Below are 9,865 nucleotides of genomic sequence, written 5' to 3'. Positions count from 1 at the left end.
TACAGTTGAGAGTCATTGACACTGTTGATGGAGACGATTTCATTTTGTGGTGACATGGAAAGGTTAGAAACAAATCTAAGGAAACCGATAAATTATTGGAATATATGCCTCCCTTCAGAAGAAGCAGAAAACGAGGAGAATCCTGGCAATGAAGAACCCAAGCCGCAATTCAGTTATGCGGAATATTTGTTGTACAGCTTCCACAAGATGGGCTGGAAAATTACAGATTTATTTTTTTAATATGTTTTTACTGATTTTTTTAGAGAGAAAGGGAGAGGGAGATAGAAACATCAGTGATGAGAGAGAATCATGGATTGGCTGCCTCCTGCACAGCCCCTACTGGGGATTAAGTCTGCAACCTGGGCATGTGCCCTGATCAGAAATCGAATGGTGACCTCCTGGTTCATCAGTCGAAGCTCAACCATTGAGCCACGCTGGCTGGGCAGCTGATCTAGAATTGACAAAAACGAGTCAAAACATTCAGATAACAATCTTTGAGAAAGGCAGAGGGGGGAAAGTACTCAAGAGTCAAGGATTTTATTTAGTCCAAAGAGACATATGAAAAACTTACTTCATAGTAGCACAATCAAAAAAGGAATTATTGCTTCTGTTTCTAACTCAATGGAATCATTAGATTATGCCCCCAGGCCTTGCCTTCATCCATTAACTTCACCCTATGGGGTTGGGTTTAAGCCAGTTTTACTTCATTCTGGAGATTTCAAATGAAAAAAATTACTATGACATTTAAAATGTAGGGCATTGCTCCTCAAAATGATGAGAAGGAAAGGTGTAATTGGTTGTTGCTTGTTAACTATCCATAGCTATCTCAGCAAACAAAGCATGGATATCAAAAGTGTTATTCCCCTTTTCCCCTAGCCCAGTGGTCAGCAAACTGCGGCTCGCGAGCCACATGCAGCTCTTTGGTCCCTTGAGTGTGGCTCTTCCACAAAATACCTACTTCTGCGCATGGGCCACGAAGTTTCAATCTCACTGTACGTGCATGCCTGCACGTCATATTTTGTGGAAGAGCCACATTCAAGGGGCCAAAGAGCCGCATGTGGCTCGCGAGCCGCAGTTTGCCGACCACTGCCCTAGCCTATTGGCGTTTATTCACTTTGTCTTTCCTAAGCAAGGTTACTACAAACTAGATTTCAGTTTTTGCTCTATTGGTCTTCAATATGAAAAAAAAAATCATTTCATTTTTAGCTCAGTAGACATTCCCAGAAGCTGTTATAACAAGGTGGATGTTTTTACATGATAGCATGCTGCTCAGGAAATGAATTGAGCAAAGAAAAATGTTTCGGGTTGGTTTTGCTGACTCAAAGAAGAAAGCCTGGATTCATTCTTGAACCTCTCCAGGCCTTGTCATGGCTGTTTTCCCAGAGCTGGTTCTCCAGTGGGACCACACTTAACTAATGGTAAGAAACAGGCTGAACTCACTTCTGTCATTGCCTGCCTCTCAGAATCAATCTTTGCAAGTCTTGCAGCCTGGAGTCTGGGTTTTTCTTGCAAGAATTAAATAAAACTGAAGACAAACAAACACATAAAAATCATTGATTTCAATTCTTTCTTCAGAGCTATGTCATATAGGGCTTCTGACACCCTAAGGCAGTGATGGCGAACCTATGACACGCGTGTCAGAGGTGACACGCAAACTCATTTTTTTTATTTTTCTTTGTTAAATGGCATTTAAATATATAAAGTAAATATCAAAAATATAAATCTTTGTTTTACTATGGTTGCAAATATCAAAAAATTTCTATATGTGACACGGCACCAGAGTTAAGTTTCCAAAATGCTGACAAGCCGAGCTCAAAAGGTTCGCCATCACTGCCCTAAGGGCCTGCCTAGCTGCAGACCATCATCAACTAAATACTGGACAGTTCTTAGCAGAGCTCCTCATTCTCCAAACATAATGGGTCTTCTTCCTGAAACTGGACTGGGATAATGAAGACCTATTCCCGGGCACTGAAGTGTTTAAGAGAGCTGCAGTATCTTGGTAATGCATTTGACGGCAATGTTTTTTTCTCCAGTGGCCTTCCAGAGGTTGAGGGGTCCTGCGATGGTTCAGGGTAGGACCTGGGGAGAAGAACCCTGGTGTTGATGGAGAGTGGCTTCCTTGAGCTGCGGTTTGTTGACAAATTTGGGAGGGTAATGGAGATCTTTCCAAACCTAGCAGCCCTTTCTATAGAACTATCTTGTGCAAATCCTGTGGTAGCTGCTGTCCAGTAGATGGCGCCTCTAACTCTCATATTGCCTTAGTTTATAAATTGCTTTTTCCATTACTAATTCAAGTATTCCCCCCACACTCCCCCGGGCTTTTTAAATAATCTGGTATGTTGTTGATTCTTTTGATTCTCTTAGAAAAAGGTAAAATGGCTCTCATAGATGAAAAGACCATAAATGCAAAAAAAAAAAAAGGACTGTTGGAGCAAGTCTTACTGCAATTCATATGAAAGACACCACAAATGAACTAAGCATAAAAACAGGTTCAGAAATGAGGTATAGAAAAGTGAGTTTTCACTCAAAATTTCTCTCTCTCTCTCTCTCTCCCTCCTTTCTTTTTTACCTCTAGACACTTCCAGTGCTTTGTCTTTTCAGAACTTCCACAGCTGAAGATTTTCATTTGAGGAGAGAATCCACTTACTTTTTATTTGTAGAGACTCAGCACATTGATAGGCCTATCAGTTTTCTATAGGAAGTTATCACTGCAAGAAGCAGGCAAAACTCAGAAAAATGATGCCGTTTTTAGAGGCTGCAGCACTAATGATCAATTTAAATACTGTCTGGCAAGTGCTGGGGGAAACGCAGGGACTACTGGAGCGTCTAGAAGGGGACCAAAGGTCCTGAAGCAAGAGAGAACACATGGGCTAGTTGAAAGGAAATCTGAGGAAGCTTTAGGTTGCAGGACTAGGAGAGGCTTGATGATGAAGGAGCAGGAGCCAGCCAGGCAGGGGTAGATGGGAAAGAGGTATTGGTGAGTGGGTGCTTGCTCCTGAGAGAAGTAAGGACAGCATCTGCAAAGGTGAGAGAGAGAGAGAGAGAGAGAGAGAGAGAGAGAGAGAGAGAGAGAGACCTATTTCAAGGAAAGGTTAAGATCAGTGTCTATCACTTATTTACACATTTATTGATTCTTGTGTGCCCTGATTGGGGATTGAACCTGCAAACTTGGTGTAGGGGGAGGGCGCTCTAACCACCTCAGCAACCTGGCCAGGGAAGCACTTGCAGAATTTGAGCAGCTTTATTGAGAGCTGCATCTTCCCCGCCCAGCTGGTGTCCCTCAGTGGTTGAGCATGGACCTATGAACCATGATGTCACCGTTAGATTTCCCCTCAGCGCACATGCCTGGGGTGGGGGCTTGATCCCCAGTAGGGGGTGTGCAGGAGGCACCCGATCAATGATTCTCTCTCATCCTTGATGTTTCTACCTTTCTCTCCCTCTCCCTTCCTCTCTGACATCAATGAAAATGTATTTAAGAAAAAAACAAACTGCATGTCCTGTGTCAAAACCAAGAATATGCTTATCTAAAGCAACGGGCAATTGCTATTTTGTTTGATTTGCTTTAGCAGCTGCATCCTGTGTCAGGCGCTCCTGCACCAAAATGTGAATTGCCGTAAGCATTACCAGGCAATCATTATGATTTTGAGTCTTAAGGTTAGCTAAAACCATTACACCAGCCTTAAAATCAGGTTTATTTACATCCAGATTGATGAACGGCTCTGCATTTTTAGCTGCATTGTCGGTATTCTTTCCCTTTTCTTCACCTGTTAAGTCAGAACGCTCCAAAAGCTGTCTTTTAAACATCTCAAACCTGAGATTAGTGGTGCCAAAGTAAATGGACTAGTAAACTCACAACTGGAATCTATTCAACTATTTTATTTCAGCAAATAAATATGTCTATTCAAATCTGAGGCAAAAGTTAGTTCCGACGAGGATGGGATTCGAACCCACGCGTGCAGAGCACAATGGATTAGCAGTCCATCGCCTTAACCACTCGGCCACCTCGTCCCAGAAGCCTACCTCTTCCTGGTAGCTATAGGGAGTAATACTAGGGGCTGTGACGCAATATTATGATGGCCGCCATTTTGTACGGAAGCAAAGCGCGGATCTTTTTTATACCAAGTAATCAGAAGAAGATGGCTGCTCCCACGATATGGGAGGTCTGCAATGAGGGAAACAACAACAACAAAAAATTGGTAGACAACTAGAAACCCCGAAGGAGATAAAATGGGCGTGCAGGCTGGAAAGGAAGCTGGGTAAAAGGAGCCTTCGGAAGGGGGCTGCCCCGGCGCCTAAGGGGCGGAGCCGACGCATAGAGCGGCTTTGCGCTTGCGCAGCATCTGGGCGGTTAGATTTGAAAGCGGCCCGGAGGCTGCCCGGCGCTGCGCGGAGACACCGAGGCCGTGGAGAACTACTGGCTAATGACCACGGACCCCCAAAGGTCTGAGGAGAATTTGTCAAACGGGAGGCTGGGCAGGTAAGGAGAACGGGCTTTCGTTCCGGGCTCCCGGCGGGGACGGAAGGGGCGCAGTTGGGATTGTCTGGGGGCCCTGAAAGTCCGGGGCGGGAGGCCGGGGACGCGCCCTCAGCCCGGCGGCCCCGAAAGCGCCGGGCCCGCTCCTGCTGCCGCCGCCCTGCCCCCGAGCAGCTCCCGCCCGCCCCGGGGTCCCCGGCGCCGCCGCGGCCTGCGGTCCGCGCTCCCCCGCCCGTCCTCGCGCCCGCCGCTCTTCCCTGCGGAGCTCCCGCGGTTCGTGTTTCCGACCCCGTCTGTTCTTGGCTGTAAATGACGTGACAGCAGCGAGTGATTTCACACTCTCGGCCTGTCGTGGTTTATTTACAGAGTTTGGGGTGCTACCGGCACCGAACAGACGCTCCGTTTCCGGCAGATAAAATAACATTAGCAAATAAGCCGGTATTAGTCCTCCAAAAATAAGCTTTCACAAACCTTCCTCTGTCCCTTATTAGCTCAGAGTGAAAGCCCCTTTTTCTTGCTTGTTTATCTTAATACTAGAGTTTAAGAAAAAAAATATCTTTGAAAATTGCCCATAAGTTCACAGACATGTCAGAGAATCCTAAGCAGAGCTTGCGCTCTAGATCAGTGTTTCTCAACCTTCCTAATGCAGTGGCCCTTTAATACAGTTCCGCATGTTGTGGTGACCCCAATGTCATTGTTACAAATTGAACATCATTAAAGCATAGTGATTAATCACAAAAACAATATGTAATTATATATGTGTTTTCCGATGGTCTTAGGCGACCCCTGTGAAAGGGTCATTCGACCCCCACCCCCCAAAGGGGTCGCAACCCACAGGTTGAGAACCGCTGCTCTAGATATTAAGATTGAAGCTTTCATTTCAATTGAATTAGATCAATCAAATTCCTCAGATTATGTATCAGGTGTCATATTGCCTTAGGCTAGGGCGGGGAGCCGCTGGTTCAGAGTCCCCAATCCAAAAGAGCCCACAGTCCAGAAAGGGAACAGGGTGCACAAATGGTTAGGGTACAAGCCAGGTGAAGGACCACGGGGCGAGTCACAGTTGTGTGGGGCACGGAGGAGGAGGGCCTGATTGATCCCTCTGACTGTGGAGACGAAAGGAGGCGTCCCCGAGAAAGCGGCATCTGAGCTGTAACTTGGAGGAATGACATGGAGGTAAATGTACCCTAAGGTTTTGCTAATTGAAGGTCAAGTTCAAAGCAGTGTGATTCTCCGTGACTGTGTGATGGCTGGGAATGTGTACAAGATGTCAAAGAGATGAAAGCTGAGTAAAAATGTTTGGCCTGGTAGCACTGATGGTGTTTTTGATGATAATTAAGAGACCGGCTGGCCAAAGCCGGTTTGGCTCAGCGGATAGAGCGTCGGCCTGCGGACTGAAGGGTCCCAGGTTCGATTCCCGTCAAGGGCATGTACCTGGGTTGCAGGCACATCCCCAGTTGGGGGTGTGCAGGAGGCAGCTGATCGATGTTTCTCTCTCATCGATGTTTCTAACTCTCTATTTCTTTCACTTCCTCTCTGTAAAAAATCAATAAAATATATTAAAAAAAAAAAAGAGACTGGCTGTATTAGCCACTCTGGATACTGGTGGGACAGCTGTCCAATAGAAGGCTCCGTGATGATGGTAATGTTTTACATCTGCATTGTTCAGCTCGGCACCCTTCAGTCACATGCGACTTTGAGCACCTGGAATGTGGCCCCTGTGACTGAAGGAGGGAATTTTAAATTTTATTTTCATTAACTTAGGTTTAAATAGCTGCTGTGTTGGACAGCACTGGGCGGGAGCCTGTCAGTGGACACCATGGAACACATTAACTCTAGTAATTGCTAGTGTAAGTACAGGAGTGGACAGGGAGCCAGAAAATAAATATTTCAGGCTTTGCAGACTACATGATCGCTGGCATGGTCTCTGTCACATATTCTTTTTTATTTGTTGTGTTTTGTTTTCTACAACCCATTCAAAATGTAAAAAACAACAACAAACACACACACACACACACACACACACACACCCCACTTTTAAGGCCTCATTTGGCCCAGTAGCTTTGTTTGCAGACCTCTGGGTTATTTAGACTCGTAGTTCCTAAATTTTCAGCCAAAAGAAATACTTATAGGTTCCATTTGTTAAATAGTTAGGTCCAGACAACTTAAAGAGTTGCTATTAAGTTGAAACAAATGTATTTCCTAACTACATAGTAGCCTTTTAAAAATAATAATATGCATAAATTAAAGGAAAATATATTTTAATTTTATTCTTTAAAAAGATATTTTTATTGATTTTTTTACAGAGAGGAAGGGAGAGGGATAGAGAGTTAGAAACATCAATGAGAGAGAAACATCAATCAGCTGCCTCCTGCACACCTCCTACAGGGGATGTGCCCACAACCAAGGTATATGCCCTTGACCGGAATCGGGACCCTTTAGTCTGCAGGCTGATGCTCTATCCACTGAGCCAAACCGGTTAGGGCTTAATTTTATTAATAATCACAATTATTTACTAACTAGAGGCCTGATGCACAAAATTCGTGCGAGGGGCTTGGCCCCCACCACCACGATGGCCTCAGGCCTCTGCCACTTCTGCCTGGCCCCCACCTGCTGCCCCCCACCCGCTGCCCGCTGTGGCTTGGTCCGGAAGGACGTCTGGTCTAATTAGCATATTACACTTTTATTTTTATAGATTGGATATGTGTGCCTGTTGAGCACTGCACAGCTTTTCAAATCTTGGAGTTAGATCGGCCACTGCCTTCCTCATTTCCTGTACCACATTGATTAAAAGAACTGCTCTATATCACAGCATCTGCCAAAGACCCAGCTTTGCAATAATACAGGGTGTCCCCAAAACATGTATACACACTTTAACAGCTGATAGCTCAATTAATGTTTCTTTTCAGCCAGACTAAGTTTTGAACAAAGGAAGTTCATCCTAAAATGCTATTGGAAGTCTAAAAACGCAGTTGAAGTACAAACACTGCCTTTATAATTATTCACAGGGTGTTGCCCCCTCAAAATTTATTCACACTTTAACAGCTGATTACACTTTAACACTTAATTTTCAGTCCTTTTCAGATTTAACTGATTTGAAATAAAGGGTGAAGTTAGACTAAGCTTTGAACAACAACAAAAAATTTATCCGCTAGACTTTTTATGGGGATACTGGCAACATTTGACGAATTGAGGATACACAAATACTCAACGAAATGATTTTTGATGTTTGTGATTCCATTGCTTCAAGTTCTCAGCAGTGCCTGGACCAGAATGGTCATCAGTTTGAAAACAGCCATTGACAAAATATATATATTCATTTATGTAGATTCTTTTAAATTTTGAAAATGAACTGTATGTTAATAAATTCTGACTTTATAATCATTCAAAGTGTGTATACATTTTTGGGGGACATCCTATATGTTATCAAAACTAATGTAATACGAATAGGTACTATTTTGAGCTAGTAGTTCATGCAGTGCCTGACATGTTGGGAACTGCCATTTCTCACAAACTTTAAAATATCTCAGGACACCTCTGTGAGTATACAGTAGCACCCCAGGTGTAACCGTGACCTTCTGGTTCATAGGTCGACGCTCAACTACTGAGCCAAGCCGGCCAGGCCATAACAGAATTTTATAAATGAGGCTTAACATGGGAATCTAGGGTCTCCTAATTCTGTTGAAGTTGGAACTTATAGTTATGTGATAAACAGAATAATTTTAAAAGGAGACTTAAGTAATTTTTTAATCTCTCCACATACATGCCAGCTAGTTTATAGATTAGACAGGAATGATGCTCGCTAATTTTAAACAGTGAAGATGTTTAGGTGGTTCTGATTAGATAGTATTTAATATCATTATTTGTGAATTTGAATATGTTACTGAATTTTAAAATATTCTCAAAAAGAGAAAAAATATGCAAGTCAGTGATCATAAAGTAACTTTTAAGAATTATTTATTAATTACTCATTCAGCAAATTGGTACTATGCTGGACTCTGAACTTAAGAGACACCAGCCCTATTCTCAGTAGTTTACTGTAGCCCTAACCGGTTTGTCTCAGTGGATAGAGCATCAGCCTGCAGACTCAAGGGTCCCAGGTTCGATTCCAATCAAGGGCATGTACCTTGGTTGCCGGGCACATCTCCAGTAGGGAGTGTGCAGGAGGCAGCTGATTGATGTTTCTCTCTCATCGATGTTTCTAACTCTCTATCCCTCTCCCTTCCTCTCTGTAAAAAAATCGATGAAATATATTTTAAAAAAGTAGTTTACTGTTGGGGCAAGGATAGTTTGGGGAGATAACAGGAATAAATTAATTTACATAACAGACTTAAATTACAGTGTGGTAATATTACAAAGGAGACATATGCAGTGCTACAAAGCGTGCTTTTCTTGGCTTTCTTGACAAGGGAGAATATAAATTTAATGACTCAGGAAAGAGCTTTGTGTGTGCAAGAATAGAAATGCTAGTGTGGCCAGCCTGGTGAATAAGGAAGACAGTGATATGAGAGACAGTATGAAGTCTGAGGGACAGATAGGGATCAGGTATTGTAGAGCTTTGGTAGGTCCTGGTGAAGTTTACTCAGTATGATGGGAAGCCATTGAAGAGTTTTAAGTAGGGGAAGATAACTGCCTAATATGTGGAAAAAGGATGGGCGGGGGGTGGGAGGGATGGGGAGGATAAGAGTGAAAACAGGGATACCAGTGAGGTGGATATTGCAGTATTGTACACGAGTGATAATGGTAGCTTGAACTACAGTGGTAGTACTAACGATAGAAGTGAATGGGTTTGGAATATATATTGGAAATAGAACTATTAAGACTTGATGATGGATAAGAAGTGGAAATAAGCTTGTTTGAAGTGGAAATAAGCTTGTTTGATCTCTCTCTCTTTTTTATTGGTCTTATTCTCTTTTATTGGTCTTAGAGAGAGGATGGGAGAAAGGAGGGGGGGAGAGAGAGAGAGAGAGAAAGAGAGAGAGAGAGAGAGATCCTTCAATCTAGGTATCTACTAGTAGGTATGTGCCCTGACTGGAATCAAACCCTCCACCTTTCAGCATACCAGTCAATGCTCCAATTAACTCAGCCACACCTGCTAGGGCACCCTTGTTTGGTCTCAAAGGGAAAGTTTTCAAAGTTTCACTATTAAATTGATGTTTGCTATTGTTTTTTAAATAGATATTGTTTATTAGATTAACGAATTTACTTTCTATTCCTAGTTTGCTAAGTTTTTCTTTTTTTTTGATTAATTAAATCTTTATTGTTCAGATTATTACATTTGTTCCTCTTTTTACCCCCCATAACTCCCCTCCACCCAGCTCCCACCCCACCCTCCTCCATCATTCCCCACCCACTGTCCTCATCTATAGGTGCACGATTTTTGTCCAGTCT

General features: G+C 43.3%; 1 protein-coding gene across 1 annotated transcript in view; it reads left to right on the top strand.

The window, feature by feature from the left end:
- Positions 1-4,062: 4,062 nt before the first annotated feature.
- Positions 4,063-9,865, top strand: part of KNL1 (kinetochore scaffold 1) — a 68,080-nt gene continuing 62,277 nt past the window's right edge. The window contains exon 1 of the mRNA XM_081112959.1: positions 4,063-4,477. The gene's annotated coding sequence lies outside the window, so the exon portion shown is untranslated. The remainder of the gene's footprint in view (positions 4,478-9,865) is intronic.

The sequence above is a fragment of the Myotis nattereri genome, assembly GCF_964212035.1.
Source record: "Myotis nattereri genome assembly, chromosome: 1".
NCBI lineage: Eukaryota > Metazoa > Chordata > Mammalia > Chiroptera > Vespertilionidae > Myotis > Myotis nattereri.
This window is presented reverse-complemented; position numbering and strand designations above follow the sequence as displayed.